This window comes from Callorhinus ursinus, unplaced genomic scaffold (genome assembly GCF_003265705.2).
Source record: "Callorhinus ursinus isolate GAN/ISIS: 27379988/994484 unplaced genomic scaffold, GSC_fseal_2.0 scaffold1, whole genome shotgun sequence".
Taxonomy (NCBI): Eukaryota; Metazoa; Chordata; class Mammalia; order Carnivora; family Otariidae; genus Callorhinus; species Callorhinus ursinus.
This window is the reverse complement of record NW_027397063.1, coordinates 123,073,393-123,094,537: the sequence shown is the minus strand read 5'-3', so window position 1 is coordinate 123,094,537 and position 21,145 is coordinate 123,073,393. Positions and strand designations below refer to the sequence as shown.

The window sequence follows — 21,145 nt, the reverse complement described above, 5'->3', positions numbered from 1 at the left end:
CTTTATTAAGCCTCTTAATAAGCATGTCTTTCATTAGAAATGCATGTGAGTAACTTCACTGTAAATTGTATTTGATTAGACTAGTAAACTTGGCTCACATAAGCTTAATGTTGATCTGGAGTGTTTCTCTGCTTGTGAAGTACAGTTGATCATGAACAACTTTTAAAAATATATGAAAAAAACAATAAGCAAGACCCTTCTCAGCCCTGACGTTACATTGTGGCTGAAGTATTTAAAATGTCTTGAAAGATCAGCAGAATATAATCAAATCCCCAAACTTCCTTTTTATTTAAGATGATGGCAGGGCCCTGCCCTCCTTTCGCCCAGAATTGTTACCAACTTAATACAGTTCTGTCTAGAGCCTTATTTCCAGTCAGAACATCATTTTCCAAAGTTACTTAGGTCAGTAGATAGAAGCTTTGACAGCAATAACTCAAAGTATGATGACTTTAATAAGCCATGAACAAATTAGCTTTACCCTAAAACTTTATGGGCTACATTTGAAAATGAAAAAAGAAAACAAAAATGTTTCAACTGGAAAAGCAGTTATGTAAAGGAGTCATTTCCACCCCTCGGCCCACTCTATCCCCACCCTTTCTTCATACACCCCTAACTAGACTCTGATTCCTGGCTTTCTTGGTAGTATTTCCCAATTATTCTTTCACCTTTGATGTTCTTACTGTTCTGCTTTAAAGTTCCCCGTCTTTCTTATTTTGCCTCTTCAACAAACTCTTAACGATTGTCTGATCTTACTAAATAAACTCATTCCAACCATACCTTGTCCCCGCAACAGAAAGGGCCTTTCAGACCGGCATCTAGGATTGATCACTTTCAGATGACCACTCTGACCTCTTGATCATCAACACCTTTAAATTCTGGGACACTATCCCAAAGTTAAGACAGAATTGTAAACAAGATCATGAAAGTTTGCAGCATTTACCTGAATTCTTTCATATGTCCCCTCAGATGTATCAGGAGTCCCATTAACAAGAAAGTATAAAGAACTAGAAAATTATAGCATTAACCTGCCCCACATACACATATTCACCCACCACCACACAGTCCAAAAATGGAAGGGGGCCTCATATGCAAAATAATGCTCCAATTAAGTTAGAATAGGCAGGGAGAAATGCTTCCAAGTTGCTTAATTTCAGGATGTTCTCAATCTAAATTCTAGACAGTGTTTTGGATTTGAAGCATATTTATATAGTCCACATGCATCTCTTATTCATTCATAAGGATGCAAAGATATACACTGCATAAAATACCAAGAACAATACTTTTGAAAATGAAATTTAAGAAAATAAGAATGAAACCAGCCCGGTACCACTATGTGATAATACTAAAACATTTATAGAAATCCTAAGTTCATCTCTAAACAACAGTCAAACTTTAACATCATCCAGCTGGACAGCAATAAAACTATGAATACCTATTTTACTGCCCAGGATAAATGAGTATTGATTTTTTTCTCAGTGTCTGTAGTCAAAGTCACCAACCCTCAGTTTCAATTATGACTAAACTCCTTTTTTGATATCTGTGATGATTATCTTCAGAATTAGATTTGAAGGTTGGGTAGTCACAAGATCATTTTTTTAATTATTATTATTTTAATAAATGGGTGGGTCTAATTTTTTTTGCCAGAAATTGAAATTTAAATTCCTGAGATGATCTAATGAAATTTAAAGACTTTACTGGAACTTGCATTTCATTCCAAAGAGAGTCATTATCTAGGATGCTGAATATAACAGAAATTCTCAAACTGATTCAAATAATAAGGAAAGTTATGAGCTCAAATAAGTCCAAAGGACTTCTCATTTCTAGATGTACATTAGAATCACCTAGAGAGCTTGAAAAAAATGCCAGAAATAGCAGTATTGAATCAGAATCTCTAAGGTGGGACATGGGCCTTCGTAATTGTTAAAAGCTTTCCAGGTTATTCCAACCTTATTCAAAGGTTTAGAACCAGTGATTTAGAAGCTCATCAGCGTCTTCAAGGACCCAAGTTCTTTTCCACCTCCCTCCCTGCCCTGTCCTGCTCAGAACAGGCCCTTCCCCAGGTTAGAAGTGAGACAGCTGCAGCAGTTCTCGGCACTGTATCTAGTCACCAACGTCTAGTTGAAGAGGATAAACCATGTCTTCCTGAGGCTCTGCACTGGATCACCTTCCTTTTTTTTTTTTTTTTTTTTTAAGATTTTATTTATTTATTTGAGAGAGGGAGAGGGAAAAACAGACTCCGTGCCAAGCAGAGAGCCTGATGTGGGGCTCAATCCCAGGACCTCGAGATCATGACCTGAGCCGAAGGCAGATGCTTAACCAGCTGAGCCACCCAGGCTCCCCTGGGTGACCTTCTTCTTGAGAGGAGGGCCCTCTTGGGGTGGAGGACATGAGGAATGAACATGCAGTACCAACACTCCTCCCTACAGACTCAGAGTTTCGTTAGCCCTACTGAGTGCTGCCATGATCTGTCAACTAAAGCTTCTCTGCAGTTACCCTTGTAGAAAAATACATCAATTTGATTGTCATGACGTATTCATCTTCAAATGAACAGTCACCTTCAGAACAGTCATTTCTGTTATAGACAATTTATGTGTTCCCCCAAAATTACCATGCTGTGCAAAATCATGCATTCGAAACTACTGGACTCATGGGGAAATGGGATTGGGGAACAGCACTCAAAAACTTCATTAGTAATACGTAAAAAGAGGTAGGAACCTGGTTAAAGTGGTAGTATGGTTTCACACATGTTAAAAGATGAACAAAATACATAAATACTTTAATAGATACAATCCTGAAGCTTGGTTGGAGAAGTGGACCTCAGAAAGATTGCAGCTTTGTGAGTTACCATGAAGTAGTGGAAGGAGGACTATGTGGAATCTGATGGATTTGGGATATGGGCATAACCCATCACACACACTGTAACTGAGGTGGCTGGCAGATTTGTGAGGTGTGTGCATGACACATTTTGTGTGTTCCTGCATGTCCAGGTTCAGCTACATGCAGTTTCCAGCATTCGTCCGGTATTTCGTGTGGATGTATTTGTGCATAAGCAAACATGAAATTCACATTATGCTCCATTGTTCCCTAATCCATTAATCTCATTGGGACAGATTCACATTTTCAAAACGAGCATTATCACAGAATTGATTCTACTCTGGGTTTGACATGCATCTTCTGAATGTCATAGGTTAGGGGAAAGTGGGTGTAGAAAGATTATATTTTATTACTTTTTTGTTCTCAGTTCAGTAATTAACAGTACCATGTGAATTATAAATTTTAGAGTAAGTACATTTTATTAATGGTCGCATACATCTCAAGTATTTTGTAACACTAGCTTGCTCCCCATGAATGTCTTCCTCAGTGTCTGATTCCCCACCAGAATTCTATAGGGGTTACTACTCCCTGGGATAAATCCTATGATTGTAAGGCAGTCTACAGGGCCCTTGATGATCTCACCCTGTTCAACCTGATCATCAGTCCTCCCCTCAGGTCCTCCTTATCCTTTCAGGAATGCACAACTATTCCAGTCCCCTCACACCACCCGTGCTGTCTCATACCTCTGCATTGTTCTGCTCTGCTGTCTCTTCTGACCAAAATTATTAAGCTCCTTGTGTCCCATGGAGCCTTCCTTCCCACCCTCTGGAAGCTTTAAGCACTTTCAGTAGGTAGCTATGGCCCAACTTAGGCTGCAGATTCCAGAGCCCCTCCCCAAACCTACAGAAGCAGCATCTGAGATGGGGGACAGGGGTGTCCTAGGTTATCTGCAAATGCTTCCTTTGCTCTGACTGTCAGAGAACTACCAGTATTCAGTTACAAGACTCTTGTCTCTATCACAGATTTTGTGTCTGGCACTCAGTAAGTGTTTATGAATGATTCTTGTTGGGGGATTTGTGTGCTTTGCAAGAATTCAGATGTATTAGGCTTTACTCTGACCTTTCCTAGGGCCTAAAAAGTCACCTCATTTCCCAGTGACATTCAGTGACCACATAAAAAAAGTAATAGCAATTGTTGGTATATAGTGAGAAATGGGGTTTTTATAAATTAGCTTAAGGGGTAAATTAACAAACAAAAGTGTGATAGGCATGTGAAATAAGCTAGGTAATTTAGAGAATTATTTCCTTCTCTTTCTCTCTTTTTTTTTTTATTTCCAACATCTTAGAATCAGTAGTGTTCGTGTTAATCAAAGCTGTTCCAATGCTTGGTTTACTCTTACCAATTGTAACAAAGTATTTCTTAAACCACCCTTGATCCTTAGCTTGGATTTGTGATAGGGTGCCATTTTTTGCTTGTCCCTAATGGGACATTATGGGAGTCAGCCCAGAGAATGGTGGTACAAGGGTGCACATTTCATCCTCACACGGGTCAATTAGCTTTGCTATAAGAAAAACAACCTTGGCAAAGGCCCTTATATCTGGGTCAGCCATTGTGCAGACGCCTACTTTTTGGTGCCAGGAACAGCAAGGGAAAGCACACAGATGGTTCTACCCAGCCGGTAATAGTATGAGAAACTCAGCTGGAGGCCCCGGTGCTGGCTGGGTGGTTTCATCAGTTGGTCTGATCACGTGTAAGTAGAGAGGGAAAAACCCTTGTTAAATAAAGTAACATCTGTGCTAATTGGCATGGTGGAGGAAAGAGCTATTCTGGTTTACAAAAGATTGGTCAGGTTGCCTAATTATAAAAATACAACATGAAATGATAGAGCCTCAAAATCCAAAAGATGGGGACATTTCTCCACAGATGCCATTTAATTAGAGCACCAAACACAGTCCCTTCTAGAAGAGACCTTTTTTCGCCCAGTTAAAATGTTCAATAGATAAGCAATTGTCTTAATAACTATGCTTAACATCTTTATACCTTTTGAATTTTTAAAGGCTAGGAAGTTCCTGAGACATACCATATGTCTATAATTATTTATTTAAGGGAGGAGTTATAGGATTTTTGTAAATAATAAGGTTTTTAACTATGCAAGTAAGGTTTTATTCTTCCTCTGGTTATACCTGTGTGAGGTTGTCCTGGTTAAACATTTTAATTTCCAGTATAATTATTTCAGGATTATAAATTTATTCAGTTTACTTAGAACTTGTAGTACATGATCCTATCTTCCGGCACCATTCTTATCTTTTCTGTTTATTTATTGTTTTTTTGTAAACAACTTCTAGAAAGGCACAGTTAGATTAAAATAGCTCACAATGTTGAAATGGCAATAGGCTGGGCGCCTGGGTGGCTCAGTTGGTTAAGCAACTGCCTTCGGCTCAGGTCATGATCCTGGAGTCCCGGGATCGAGTCCCGCATCAGGCTCCCTGCTCAGCAGGGAGTCTGCTTCTCCCTCTGACCCTCCCCCCTCTCATGTGCTCGCTCTCTCTCTCTCACTGTCTCTCAAATAAATAAATAAAATCTTTAAAAAAAAAAGAAATGGCAATAGGCACAAAACCACATTTCTTAAAAGCTAAACATATTTAATAAATATTACTTATTATGATTATTGTAAAAATATATTCAGAAGATCCGGGATGAATTTAAATACCATGGATTATGGACATGTCCTACTTTATCCTTTTTATTGCATTTATGTTTGAAAAGCATCTTTTCTCTGAAATTTATACACAGCCTCTGTTTATCAAAAGTTACAGAAGAGAGCACTCATAATAACAAAATTAATTTATATTTGGTTTTAAAAATAAGTGCTAATGTTTACAGTAGGATAAAGTGATACCTAATAGTCTTAAGAATTAGCTCTAAACAGAAGGATGAAGCCACTCTGTACAGAACTGACCGAGGGAGATGAGAAAGCTGTGTTGGAAACCTGTCTGCCATCCTGCCTCTCTTCTCCCTGCATCCCACTCCATGTGGGGCAGAGGTCTTTTGGACTGTTACCAAATACACATCTAACCATGCTGCCGTCTGTTAAAACTGCCTTAGAGCAGGGAAATAGTAAAGTGTTTCACAGCCTTTCCTAGAGGGATTGGAAGCTATTCAGAGGTAGAAGGGCCTGAGATGGGTTGTCTACATCCTTGCCATTCAAAGTGTGGTCGGTGGACCAGCTGCATAGTCATCCCCTGGGAGCTTGTTAGACATGCCAGAGCTCAGGCCTCACCCCAGACCTCCAAAATTAGACTGCACTTAATATACCCCAGGTGATTTGTGTGTATATTAAAGATTGAAAAGAATTAGTCTAAGAGTCATTGAGTACCAAATCCGAAATGAAATTTGCTATAGATAAATCCAGCTTCAAATGTATCCTAGGATGAACATGTTCTCCTGTGGATGATTGCAAAGTGCTGTGCTGAAGGTTGTAGAACACTTTCCATACGTTTCCTCTATTTTCAGTATTTTACATATATTAACTCCCTTTAATCCTCAAAGACTCTATGAGGTCAGTGCTCTCATTACCTCCAATTTTACAGAAGAGAGAGCCGAGGATAGAGAGAATGTGGTTAACTCCATGTACACACACACACAAAGGTACTAGTCATAACTGGACAATAGGTAGTTCCTGCCTGATCAGGTAGAGCCAAAAGAACAAAATCGGGTAAGGAATTAATATTTTTTTAACCCCCTCAGTAAAAATTATGAGAGGCACCTGAATAAAGAAAATTTAGTTCTCTTAATTTTGTGAGCCTCACATGTTCTATTTAAAATATCATTGACAGGGCGCCTGGGTGGCTCGGTCGGTTGAGCCACTGCCTTCGGCTCAGGTCGTGATCCTGGAGGCCTGGGATCGAGCCCCGCATCGGGCTCCCTGCTCGGCGGGGAGTCTGCTTCTCCCTCTGACCCTCCCCGCTTTCATGTGCGCTCTCTCTCTCTCTCTCTCAAGTAAATAAATAAAATCTTAAAAAAATAATTAAAAAATAAAAATATCATTTATAATCCATGTCCCATATGTCCCACCCACAGCAAGCACGTGATCTGAGTTAATTATTTTAACCTGCCAAAACCTGACTTCAAAAGAATATTTGGAACACTTTCACGTGTAAAGCAATGAAGTTAATATGGATTTAATGTGTAATTGGTCAACTCTAGGGATACGCTAAAAGTCACATTGCAGTTTGGGAGAGGAAAGATTTGCGTGGAAAAATAAAAGTTTCTCCCTGTATTTCCCCTGGTGGCCCTGCCCTCCATCCCTCCTTGGGCTGCTGCAGGGAGGATGTGTATCTCCTAGGACCAGCTGAGGCAGCATGATCATGCCTCACCTGGTTACTCTGATTTTAAGGCAAGCAATTTTTAATTTTATTAATTGTAAGGAGGCAGTGTTCTCCTTTTTACTGTGGTAAAATAGACATAACATAAAATTTACCACCTTAACCACTTTTAAGTGTACATTTCAGTGTATTAAATTCTTTCATAATGTTGTGCACTGATTCCATAAACTCTTTTCAGCAAAACTGAAATTCAGTACCCATGAAACAATAACCTTCCATCCCCCCTGACCTTGCCCCTTGCAACCGCCATTCTACTTAATGTCTTCATGATTTGACTCCAAGTACCTCGTATTAATGGAATCATACAGTATTTGTATTTTTGTGAGTGGCTTACGTCACTTAGCACAATGTCCCCAAAATTCTTCCATGTTGTAACATGTATCAGAATTTCCTCCCTTTTGAAAGGCAAAATAATATTCTGTGTATATACCACATTTTTCTTATCCATCAGTCAATGGGCATCTTTTTTGCTTCCACATTTTAGCTATTATGAATAATGCTGCTGTGAAAATGTGTAAAAGTATCTCTTTGAGACTCTGCTTTCAATTATTTGGGGTATATACCCAGAATTGCTAGATCATTTGGTAATTCTACTTTTAATTTTTTGAGCAGTGTCCATACTGTTTTTCACAGCAGCTGTACCATTTTACATTTCCACCAGCAGTGCACGAGGGTTCCAGTTTCTCCACATCTTCCCCAACATTTGTTACTTTCTGGTGTTTGGATAGTAGCCATTCTAATGGGTGTGACATGGTGTCTCATTATAGGTTTGGCTTGTATCTCCCTAATGATTAGGAATGTTGTGCATCTTTTCCTGTGTTTATTGGCCATTTGTATATCTTCTTTGGAGAAATATCTATTCAAGTCCTTCACCTGTTTTTTAACCAGGTTGTTGTTTTGTTATTGACTTTTAGGATTCTCTGTATAAGCTGGATATTAATTCCTAATCAGATGTAGGATTTGCAAATATTTTCTCCCATTCTGGGGGTTGCCTTTTTACTCCATTGACTATGTCTTTTAATGCACATTTTTACTTTTTTTTTTTTCATGAAATCCAGTTTGTCTATTTTTTCTCTTGTTGCCTATGCCTTTGGTGTCATATCTAAGAAATCATTACCAAATCCAATGTCCCATGTTTTCGTCTAAGAATTTTGTAGTTTTAGATCTTACATTAAGTCTTTGATCCATTTGGGTTCATTTTTGTGCGTTATGTTAAATAAGGGTCCAACTTCATTTTTTCTGTAAATAGATACTCAGTTTTCCCAGCACCATTCATTGAAAATACTGTCCTTCCCCTATTTAATGGTCTTGGCACCCTTGCAAAAATTGACCATATATGCAAGAGTTTATTTCAGAGTTCTTTATTCAAATCCATCTGTCTTTATGCTAGGACCTCACTGTTTTAATTATGGTAACTTTGTAGTAAGTTTTGAAATCAAAGTATGAGTTTTCCAGTCTTCCTTCTTTTTTCTTTTTTTAATTTAAATTCCAGTTAGTTAACCTATAGTGTATTATTAGTTTCAGGTATACAATTTAGTGATTTAACACTTCCATGCAACACCTGGTGCTCATCACAAGTGTTCTCCTTAATCCCCATCACCTGTTTAACCCATATCCCCACCAACCTCCCCTCTGGTAACCATCAGTGTGTTATCTATAGTTAAGAGTCTGTTTCTTGCTTTGCCTCTCTCTCTCTATGCCCATTTGTTTTGTTTCATAAATTATACATAAGAGTGAAATCATATGGTATTTGTCTTTCTCTGAGAGACTTCTTTCATCAAGATTGTTTTGGCTATTCAGGATACCTTCAGATTCCATATGAATTTTAGGATGGGTTTTTCTATTTCTGCAAAAACATGTTAATGGGATTTTAGTAGGGATCGCATTGAATCTGTAGATTGCTTTGGATAGTACTGACATTTTAAAAATATTAGGTCTTCCAATCCATGAACATAAAATGTGTTTACATTTATTTATGTCTTCTTTAATCTCAATGATGTTTTAAAGCTATCATTGTACAAGTCTTTCACCTCCTTAGTTAAGTCAGTTCCTTAAGTATTTTTTTAATGCTATTGTGAATGGAATTGTTTTTGTAATTTTTTTCAAATTGTTCATTGTTAGTGTGTAAATATTGCAAACTCATTTTTCTTGTTGACTTTGTATCCTGCTACTTTGCTTTTAACTCATTTATTTGTTCCAACATTTTTGTGTGTGTGGGTGTGTGTGTGGGTGTGGGTGTGGGTGTGAAATGTTTAGGCTTTTCTACAGACAAGATCATATCATCTGCACATAGATAATTTTATTTCTTCCTTCAACTGTGAGTGTTTTTTATGTCTCTTAATTTCATAATTGCTCTGGGTGATACTTCTGGCATTATATTGCATAGAAGTTGTGAAAGTGACATCTTTGCTTTTTTTGTCCCTGATCTTAAATGAAAAGCTTTCAGTTTTTCATCATTGAGTTTGATGTTCTGTGGTTTTTCCACATATACTTTTATTATGTTGATGGAGTTCCTTCTATTGATAGGGTTTTTTTAGTGTTTTTCTTTTATCATAAAACGGTCTTGAATTTTTGTTAAATGTTTTTACTGAGCATTTGAAATCATATTTTTCCTTCATTTTGTTAATGTGATTTATTACATTGAGCAGTTTTCATATTTGAATCATCTTTGCATTCCAGGAATAAATCTCAGCTGGTCAAGTACATAATCCTTTCAATATGCTGTTGAATTTGGTTTGGCTGTTAATATGCTGTTGAATTTGGTTTGGGTTCTTACATCAGTGTTCATAAGAGATAATTCGTCTGTAGTTTTCTTATAATGCCTTTGACTTTGGTATCAGGATAATACTGGCCTCATAGAATGAGTTGGGAAATGTTCTCTCATCTTCAATTTTTGGAAGAGTTTGAAAAGGTAATTATTTGTTCCTCTCTAAAAGTTTGCTAGAATTCACCAGTGAAATAGGTCCAGAGCTTTTCTTTGTTGGGAGTATTTAAATTACTGACTCAATCTCTTTACTAGTTACAGGTTTATTCACATTTTTTATGTGAGTTAGTCTCAGTAGATTTTGTGTCTCTAGGACTTTGTTCATTTCCTCTAGCTTATCCAATTTGTTGGCATATAGATGTTCATAGTACTCTCTGTCCTTTTTATTTATGTAGAATTAGTACAAATGTTCCCACTTTCATTTCTGGTTTTACTAATTTAAGTCTTCTTTCTTTTTTTCTTAGCCCATTTAGCTAAAGGTTTGTCAATCTTGTTGATCTTTTTGCAGAACCAACTTTTCGTTTCATTGATTTTCTCTAGTATTTTCTATTCTCTATTTTGTTTATCTCTGCTGTAATCTTTATTATTTCCTTCCTCCTGCTAGCTCTGGGTTTAATTTGTTTCTTAAGTTGTATAGTTAGGTTGTTGATTTGAAATCTTTCTTATTTTTGTAATATGAGCATTTATAGCTGTAAATTTCTACCTTTAACACTGCTTTTGTTGAATCCCATAAGTTTTGATGTGTTGGGGTTTTGTTTTCATTTATCTCTAAATATTCTCTAATTTCTCTTGTAATTTCTTCTTGGATCCACTGGTTGTTTTAAAGTTTGTTCTTTAATTTCTACATATTTATGAATTTTCCAGTTTTAATTCTATAGGGAATTTTTAACTTTATCTCAGTGTAGTCAAAGAAGATACTTTATATGATACCTGTCTTTTTAAATTTATAGAGATTTAATTTGTGGCCTAACATATGGTCTATTCTATAAAAGATCTGTGAACGTATGAGAAGAATATGTATGCTGTTGTTATTGGATAGGGTGTTTGTATATGTCTGTTACATCTAGATGGTTTATTGCATCGTTTAAATACTCTATTTCCTTACTTTTGTTTGGTTTTTCTATTCATTTTTGAGAGTGGAGTATTGAAGTCTCCAGCTATTATTGTAGGAATGTCTTTTTCTCCCTACAGTTCTGTCAGTTTTTGCCTCATGTATATGTTAAGTGTGTAAATGTTTATAATTATTTTATCTTCTTGCTGTATTGAACCTTTAATTCATACATAATGTTCTCAGTGTGGGTATCTTTCAGTTCATCTTAGTTGGATCTGTTAAACCGTCTTGCATGTTTATATGCATGTCTTTCATCAAATACAGGACATTATCAGCCTCTCTATCCCTTTCTCTTTTTTTGGGACTCCCACAATGTGCATATTGGTCCATTTGATGCTGTCCCAAAAAGTCCCTTAGCTCTGTTCATTGTAATCTTTTCTTTCTGTTCTTCAGATTCAATAATTTCCCTTTTTCTGTATTCAAGTTTGCTGATTCTTTTTTCTGCCTGCCCAAAGCTGCCTCTGAATCCCTCTAGTGAATTTTTCGTTTCAGTTACTTTTCAGCTCCAGGATTTCTTCCTTGGTTTCATTTGGGTTTTTAATCTCTTTACTGATGTTTCTATTTTTATCATCCATCATTTTCTTGATGTTCTCCACATCTTCCTTTAGGTTTTGGGGCATCTTTAAGGTGGCTGTTTTAAAGTCTTTTTCTAGTAGATCTGCTATCAGGTCTTTTTCAGGGACAATTTCTGTTGAATTATGTTTTTCCTTTGAATGGGTCATACTTTCCTGTTTCTTTGTGTGCCTTGTGATTTTTTTTTTTGGAAAAAAAAACATTTTGAAAACTGAACATTTTAATCTAATAATGTGGTAACTCTGGAAATCATATTCTCCCCCTTTCCCAGGGTTTACTGTTTTTTGTTATTGGGGTTTTTTGTTTGTTTGTTTGTTTGTTTGTTTGTAGGCTGTCTCTGTACCAAGGATCAGCCTGAGGCATAAATTTATGGTCTTCTCAGGTCTTTTCTGAACCTGTGCCTTTCCCTGGGCATATGCAGTCATGTTCTTCCCTCGTATATGTAGTAGCTTTTGAATGTTCTAGTCTTTAATAGTTGACTCCCCAAAGGGGAAAAAGAGAAAAATGAAGAAGGAGATAAAATGCAGGCTCTTTAAATCCACTGGAAGTCCGTGGGGTGAGGGGGGGTACAACAATAGTGACCACTTTCTTCTTTGTCTCCAATTCTGATCAGAATTAGCAATCAGTGATCAGAGTACAAATCCCTGATGTTTGGAGAACAGGGTTCTTTTTGCCCATCCGGGCTCTCACAAGTTGCATGCAAGCTGCTCTGGGAACAAATACAAAGCTGCTTGCTACAGGGCTAGGGATGGGGGTTGGGGAGCTGCTATTCTGCTAAGAGCTGAAAATGGACCAAAATTAACCTCGGTTTACCCTCAAGGCTTCCCCTGGAAGTAGTCAGCCTTCAGTGGACTTCAGCTTTCTAAAATAGTTACATGACACAGATTCTGCCAGTGTAATTGTTTTCTAGGTGGGGAGACAGATTCCTGGTGCTTCCTAATCTACCATATAACCAAGAAGCAGTATTCTTCAGTGTAGGTGGTTTTTAACAGTATGAAGTCATATAAAATAATGTCAAGTTTAGGGTTTAGTGCCTTTTTTTCTAGACTACAATAGGCAGGAAGGAACATCACCATTATAGCACGATGTGGGTGGAGGGAGAGGTCTCAGTGATTGTTATAAAAAACCTATCCTGCGAGGATATCTCTGGTGTCTGCAGGCAGTGTGCGTCTCAGTGGTGGGACATAAATTGCTTCAGCAGCTGAGAAACAAGGAAGTCTTCTAGTGTAAATTTTGCTACTGGCTAACTACCTAGCCATGTTAAAGTTTATTTGTAAAATGAAGGGGTCAAAGTAAATTATCTTTAAAGGCAAGTTCAGCACTGGAATATCATTTGTTACCTTAAAATGTAACACCTTAAGCTTTGAATTTCAGTTCGAAATTTCCATTCATATTTATTTATTTATTTTTAAAGATTTTATTTATTTATTTGAGAGAGAGAATGAGATAGAGAGAGAGAGCATGAGAGGGGGGAGGGTCAGAGGGAGAAGCAGACTCCCTGCTGCGCAGGGAGCCCGATGCGGGACTCCATCCTGGGACCCCAGGATCATGACCTGAGCCGAAGGCAGGTGCTTAACGACTGAGCCACCCAGGCGTCCCAGCAGTATCCCAATTTTAGAGACAGGAAACGGAGGGTCAGAGAACTTGGCTCTCCGGTCAGGGTCACAGAGATGGCGCACGCAAGCACCGTGTATACTGATCCCAAGGCTTGTGATCAGATTCCAGCGTGCTCCAGCATGGCAGTGCTGCTTTACACACCCAGACCACTTATTTTTATATTCCTCACAAGTCATCTTGGTGCTCTTCTTCCGTTTTGTTCTGGTGGTGTCTTCCTCTGCTGATACCATATGCTCTGGCTTGGATTTCGTCCACACCGTGTGTGTATTTTGCCCTTGTGTACACCACAGCTTCCTCAGAACATCCGCAGCCTTCCCACTTTTCTCCTTGAGACTTTCCGTTTCCTTCACTTCCCACTTCTTGTTCACCCATCTGCTCAAGAAAGACTGGGCGTCTTTCCTGTCTTCTGGTTGCTATATATAGCCTGTTCCTGCCGCCTGCAGTTGGTGTCGGTTCTCTTGCTATCTGAGGGCACCCCGGGGAAGCTGAGCAGAACTCCACACCGGTGCTCTAACTGCCCCACTTTTCTCCCAAACCAAGGACTCGGGGGGTTTTAATCCATCCCTGGACAGAGGCACTGCTGCAGCCTGCTATAATCATCGTGAGCATGGTGCGTGGGAGGGGCATGGCCACAGCCGTCTGCATGTCACACCACAGCCCTTAAAACATCATTATCTGAAGGAAAAATGTATAGAGATGAACGGGAAGCTGACCCTCAGCTCCTGCTCTTCTCCACTCTCTGGCTCCACTCAATGGCTGGGTTCTTTGCCCAGGGCCCACACTTTTGGCTCTGCTCTTTGTTTACCGGGTCCCTGCCTCCTAAAACACCTTTATGCATCCTTTCTTAGTCAACTCCCCCTACTTCTTGAAGACCCACCAAATTGCTGCCTTTTCCAGAAAACCTGCTTCCCTTTCCACCTCTTGAATTGGAAGTCATCTGCTCCCCCTAGAACTGTTGAAGCCTTGTCTTCCATTTCCTCTACAGAACTCGCCTTACTCCTCTCTTACCTCCCTTTAAACTTGTAGAGATCTGAATCCATGTCTCATTCATCATTGTATTTCCCACAGGATCTAGGAGTACACATGACTATATTGCTGAATATATTAATGAATAAGTGAATAAATAATAAACTACAAAAGCTTGTTCTATTAACCAAGAAATAACAGGCAGACATTGAATCATTTTATAAAATTGATATATAAAATCCATATACTATTAACCAATTTATACAGTTGATAATATTTGAGTAGAGGTGTAATGATATGTCAGCTATTTGGGAGGGTGGAGGATGGGGGGGTAAAACAATACTGTCTAAAAGGCAAATTTAAAAAAAATGTCTTCAGGGGCGCCTGGGTGGCTCAGTTGGTTAAGCAACTGCCTTCGGCTCAGGTCATGATCCTGGAGTCCCGGGATCGAGTCCCACATCGGGCTCCCTGCACAGCGGGGAGTCTGCTTCTCCCTCTGACCCTCTTCCCTCTCATGCTCTCTATCTCTCATTCTCTCTCTCTCTCTCTCTCAAATAAATAAATAAAACCTTAAAAAAATGAAAATAGTCCACATGTTAAAAAAATAAATAAAAATAAAATAAAAAATAAAAAAATGTCTTCAGATACAGTCAAAACAACAACAAAAATAGAAAACAGCTGATCATATCTCAATGTTTTCGCAGGAAAACAATTAGTAAGGAATTTGGGGTTAGGACCTAACATTGTAATTGGTGAATCTCTCTTAAAGGAAACTGAGATGTGAGGTTATTCATTGGAAGAACCATAGTAATTAAGCCTAAGAAAGAATGTGTACCCAGGGAAGAAATGGGAGAGTGGACCAAGCGACTTGGGTCCTCAGTTAGCTGCCTAAACCTTGGCACACACTTCCAGAAAATGTGGCTTACAGAGGAGGAGACGTTCCATGCAGGAAATAATGAGAGAATCTACCTCATGGTTTTGTTGTGAGGAGTAAGTGAGTTGATGCAGTCAAAGCTCAGTGGCTAGCATATTGTAGTTGCGATAAAGAGTTGGATACTAGCTGTTTTTCTCTTCAGGTGGAGATGCCCTCATTCTCTGGTCCTGCCCTACAGGGCTGCCAAGTACGGTGGGTGGTGGTGTGCACTCTGGTCTACATGTGGCCGTACTTCATAAACCTCCATCCGTTTCTTGCCTTTAGCCCTAATTAGACTTTCTGGGCTAAGCCACATAAAGTTTTGAAACTATGAGCCAGTGTTTTCCAGCAGTAAGTCATAAAGCCCTGTACTTAAATTCCATTTCACGGTTTTGACCTGATTATAAACAGAATTGGTAAAAGAAAGAATAATTGCCTTTATTGAGTCCCTGGTCGGTGCCAGATACTCTGCCTGTGCTCTCATTTCATTCTCCCACCAGTTCTGCCAGTGGAGGTGAGGGGAACAAGAAATTACAGAACTTATCCAATATTACACAGCTAGTAACTGGCAGGAACATGATTTGGACCTAGATGTGTCTAGGCCAGACTTGTGGCCTCATCCACCACTCCCTCCTGTAATGGAAGGCAGAACATATATGCCAGAGTAAATTTCATAAGGAGTTCTCTTCAGTGTCTTATTTACACATCAAAAATCACACTAACTGCTTGTTTCCATAAAACTTCAAGGCAATTAGCCAAGCATTTGTTTTTGATTACAGAGGACTAGTTTACTGAAAACAAATGACTAAAGCTGTGAGCATTTAAAGCATGTTAGTTGGAGGGAGAGTGAAGCATGAGAAGCTAAGATAGAAATGGAAAGTTGGTGCCCATAATCTCAGAAGCTCGATTCTTGGCTCTTCTTTTATCAGTAATTATGTAATAGAGTGACAGTTACCCTTTTGCCTCCAAGCGATTCCATTTCTATTTATAAAGTCTGAGAAAGTTGAAGGGTTTAGGAATGTTTCAAGATTATGCAAACTCTAGAGGGGTAATACCCTGGATTTCAAATTTCCAAGTGGAAGAGTTTCTTGGGCCCCTCAAACTGTTTCAGCCAGAATGCTTCTCTTATCTTATTTGGTGGGCTTTCCTTTGAAAAAAGGTTTTAAATGAATGAAAGCTGTCATTTTCTACAGTGTAGATTCCATTTGTCCTGAGGTTTACTTGGGATTAAGGCAAGAAAATGCTCTTCATTTGCTGCCAGAGCCCTGAGCACAACTGCAGACTTGGAAAATTGTGTACTTATATCCATGCACGCTCAATTCAGCATGTGCTGTGGGCTGCCATGTTCTCAGGGCTTCCCCGTGCACTCGTGCACGTTGTGCACTCCACAGTGTAGAGGACACCGGTCTCATCACGTTTTTATTATTATAATGTTCCTGCTAGCCCAGTAAAATGTTTGAGGAAGAGACCCTCTCTGAGCTGCAGACTTCCTCCAGCTCTCCAGCACCTCACCACCAGCAGACCGGGCCTCTCTCCTCCAGTGTCTCTTCTCAAGCTCTTCTTCCCTCCCAGCTTTTAAAAAGAAAACAAACTAATGAAATAAATCCACTTAGATAGGAGTGACTGCTGAAGATTAAAGCTCCCAAGGGCTTTTATATTTTAAAAGAAATGATTGCTAAATCCAAATTAAACTAATATATAAAATAGGACATTTTTAAGACAGGAGGCAGTGTATTCCTAGTGCCCTTTGTCCACACCGGGCTGACAGCACCCCAGTTGGTAGCCACGTGTAAGGAGAAACTTAAGCCATTGCTGGGCTCCCTTCTTTTAAAAGACTGCCAAGCTCTGGCCTTGCTACAGTTCTCACCTCATCCAGCTGGGTTTGTGTCTGTAACCCACTGAAAAAGTGACTTGTTCAGTAGGGGTGATAGGAGGTAGGGACCAGGATTTCCAAAACAATTATTCTTATTATAAGACTTGCATGTACTCTACCTCATACTTTAGTAATTTATAGAACACTTCTATCCCAACTACAAGACTGTAAGCTCCTTGGAAGCAAAGTGTCTGACTTATACCTTCTCCAAAGACTGCTGCATTAGGCCCAGATTGGGTGAGGATTACTTAGGGTTACATGACTTGTTAATGGCAGGATCAGAAATAGAACTCGTGATTTCCTCGCGCCATATACCAACCTAGTGTTCTGTCCATTCTACCTGTTTCAGTTATCTGTTGCAGCATAACACAGCGCTCCAAAATTCCACTCCCTGAACACACACTGCTACTTCTCATAGGCTTACGGTCAGGCATTTGGTTGGGCTGTTCTGCTTCGTGTGACATTGACTAGGTCACTCACTTAGCTGGCTTCAGATGGATTGGGGAGAAAGGTCCTGGAAGATTTCATTTCCATGTCTAGAACCTCAGTGCTTCTCCCATGGCCTCTTTCTCTCCATCTTTTCTCTTCTCTCTTTCAGTATTCTAGCCTGAACTTCTTTACAGCTTGGTAGCCATCTTCCTCTAGCAGAAGTAAGCAGAAGTTGGCCGGCTTCTTACACTAGTCCAGAACTGAGAGTGTGACTTTTACTGCGTTCTCTGGGTCAAGGCAAGTCACAGGCCAGCCCAGATTCAAGGGGAGGGAAAACAGACACTACCACCTCTCAATGAGAGGAACAGCATATACACTGAGGGAGGGAGGGAATTGATGGTGGCCGTCTTGGAGACTAACCATAACCACAGTTAACCAGCAGATGTAGCCTTCTCTCCCTAATTCCTAGTGCCCTGACAGAACAGGAAAAACTCAAGCCTGTGCAGAAACAAATGAGAAAAGGGAGAAGAAAAATGCCCCGAAACACCCCATCCCTTTCCATCTCAAAGCCTGGCCAAAGAGTTAGAAAGGTGACAGCCGCCTACCCACCCGCCCTTCTGATCATTCCTTGGCTGAGTTACTTCTGGTCGTTATTTGAGCTGCTCCTTTTGTGCTATATGTAAGGAGCACGATTAGTGCTGGTGTATCTTACAGTGGGCATTTTACAATAATTTGGTTTTAGAGCTACTGCTATGTCTGTTTTCTGTGTCAGGCTTTTAAATGCCTATTTCTAAAGGCTCATTCTCTATGTAGTAGTTAAAAACAATACTTTTTAGTGCTGCGTTGTATATTGCTAAAATGTAATACACCTACAAGTAACCTTTTCAACTGTTAATTTCCATCTATAAGTCAAAGTATACTCCATTGCTAAGAAAAAAGCAGATCTCATTAAGTTTCTCCTGCTTTCTTTTTAACAACACAGAAGATTCTTATGTGAAAAAATAAGCACCTAAGACTGGAAAATCAATTTTCTAGCCTATTTGGCCTCTGGCAACATCCTTTCTTTGTATTCTCATGAACTTGGCTTAAAAATTCCTACAAGATGAGGATTACAGGCATACTTTGTTTTATTGCACTTTGCAGATACTACATTTTTTACAAATTGAAGGTCTGTGGCAATCTTGCATCAAGCATGTCTATCTAATGGCACCATTTTTCCAATAGCATTTGCTCACTTCATGTCTTTGTGTCACATGTTGGTAATTCTTGCAGTATTTCATTCAAATTCATTCATTATTAATGTATTTGGTGATCTGTGATAAGTGATCTTCGATGTTACTATTTAAGTGTTTAGAGGTGCCACCAACTGCACGCATTTGAGATAATGAACTTAATAAATGGGTGTGTTCTGACTGCTCCACTGACCATTTCCCCATCCGTCTCCCCCTCCTTGGGCCCCCTATTCCCTGAGACACAATATTGAAATGAGGCCAATTCATAACCCTCCAGTGACCTCCACGTGTTCACGTGAAAGAAGAGTCACACATCTCTCACTTTAAATCAAAAGCTAGAAATGATTAAGCTTAATGAGAGAGGAATGTTGAAAGCTAAGATAGGCCAAAAGCTCGCCCTCTGGTACAACACAGTTAGCCAAGTTGTGAACGCAAAGGAAAGTTCTTGAAGGAAATTAGAAGTGCCGCTCCAGTGAACACAGGAATGATCAGAAAGAGAAACAGCCTCATTGCTGATAGGGAGAAAGTCTGAGTGGTCTGGATGGGAGATCAAGCCGGCCACAACATTCTCTTAAGCCGCAGTCTAATCCAGAGCAAGGCCCTAACCCTCTTCAATTCTGTGAAGGCTGGGAGAGGTGAGGAAGCTGCAGAAGAAAAGATTGAAGCCAGCAGAGGTGGGTTCATGGGGTTTAAGGGAAGAAGCCAGCTCCATAACATCAAAGTGCAAAGGGAAGCAGCAAGTACTGATGAAGAAGCTGCAGCAAGTGATCCAGAAGATCGAGCTAAGATAACTAATGAAGGTGACTGCACTAAATAACACATTTTCATTGTAGATGAAAACAGCCTTCTGTTGGAAGAAGATGCTGTCTAGGTCTTTCATAGCTAGAGAGAAGGAGCCAGTGCCTGGCATCAGCTTCAAAGAACAAACTGACTCTCATTAGGGCCTAATATAGCTGGGGACTGTAAGTTGAAGCCAGTGCTCATTGACCGTTCTAAAAATCCTAAGGCCCTAAGAATTATGCTAGAATCTACTCTGCCTGTGCTCTATAAATGGAGCAACAAAGCCTGAATGGCAGCACATCTATTTATAACATGGTTTACTGAATATTTTAAGCCCACTCCTGAGACCTCCTGCTCAGAAAAAAAGAAAGATTCCTTCCAAAATATGACTGCTCATTGATAATGCATCTGGTCAGCCAAGAGCTCTGATGGAGATGTACAAGATTAATGTTGTTTTCTTGGCCACTAACACAGCATCCATTCTGTAACCCATGGATCAAGGAGCAATTTTGACTTTTAAGTCTTACTATTTAAGAAATACATTTTGTAAGGCTCTAGCTGCCATTGATAGTGATTCTTCTGATAGATCTGGGCAAAGTAAATTGAAAACCTTCTGGAAAGAATTCACCATTCTAGATGCCATTAAAAACATTAATGAAGCATAGGAAGAGGTCAAAATATTGACATTAACAAGAGGTTAGAAGAAGCTGATTCCAACACTCATGGATGACTTTGAGACATTCAAGACTTCAGTGGGGGGAATCCACTGCAGATGTGGTGGAAATTCAAGAGAACGAGAATTAGAAGTGAAGCCTGTAGCTGTGACTGGATTGCTGCGATCTCATGATAAAACTAATGGATGAGGAGTCGCTTCTTATGGATGAGCACAGAAAGTGGTTTCTTTCTTCAGCCACCACTCTGATCAGTCAGCAGCCATCAGTGTGGAGACAAGAGTTCTCAACAGCAAAAAGCTCAGATGATAGTTAGCATTTTTAGCAAAAAAGTATTTTTTTAAAGATTCTATTTTTAAGCAATCTCTACACCCACTATGGGGCTCAAACGTACAACCCTGAGATCAAGAGTCACATGCTCTACTAACTGAGCCAGCCAGGTGCCCCACAATAAAGTATATACATTGTTTTTTTAGACATAATGCTATTGCAGACTTAATAGACTGCAGTATAGTGTAAACATAGCTTTTTTAAAATTTATATAAGCACAACTTTTATATGCACTGGGAAACCAAAAAATTCATTTCACTCACTTTATTGTGATACTCTCTTTATTGCGGTGCTCTGGAACTGAACCCACGGTATCTCTAGGGTCTGCCTGTATTCTCTCGCCTTGAGAAAAATTCTCTTAATCTTCTAAATTTCCTTGAGAAATTTTTTTGCATGTATGTTTTTTCCTTAAAAAAAAGACTTTGTTGTTGTTGTTATTGTTACAGTTAGATTGTCTTTTACCATTTAGATAATTATTCAACCCAGAGTATTTTTTCCTAGAAACAATCACATAAATAAAATTCTCTGGTGTTATATCACAAGAGGAAATGTAAGAGCAGCTATTTATGGGCTGTAGGGGCAAAGCTTTTCCAAGTGCTTTGGGAAATCTTTACATTTTAAGAGATTATCATTGTCTCTGGTTCCCCAAATGTGTGTGAGGAAATGTAATGTTCTTGTACACAGCTG

At 39.2% G+C, this 21,145-nt stretch overlaps 1 protein-coding gene across 5 annotated transcripts in view; it reads left to right on the top strand.

Moving 5' to 3' along the window:
- The window catches only part of TBC1D5 (TBC1 domain family member 5), a 581,354-nt gene that overhangs the window by 532,025 nt on the left and 28,184 nt on the right, over positions 1-21,145 (top strand). The window lies entirely within an intron of this gene.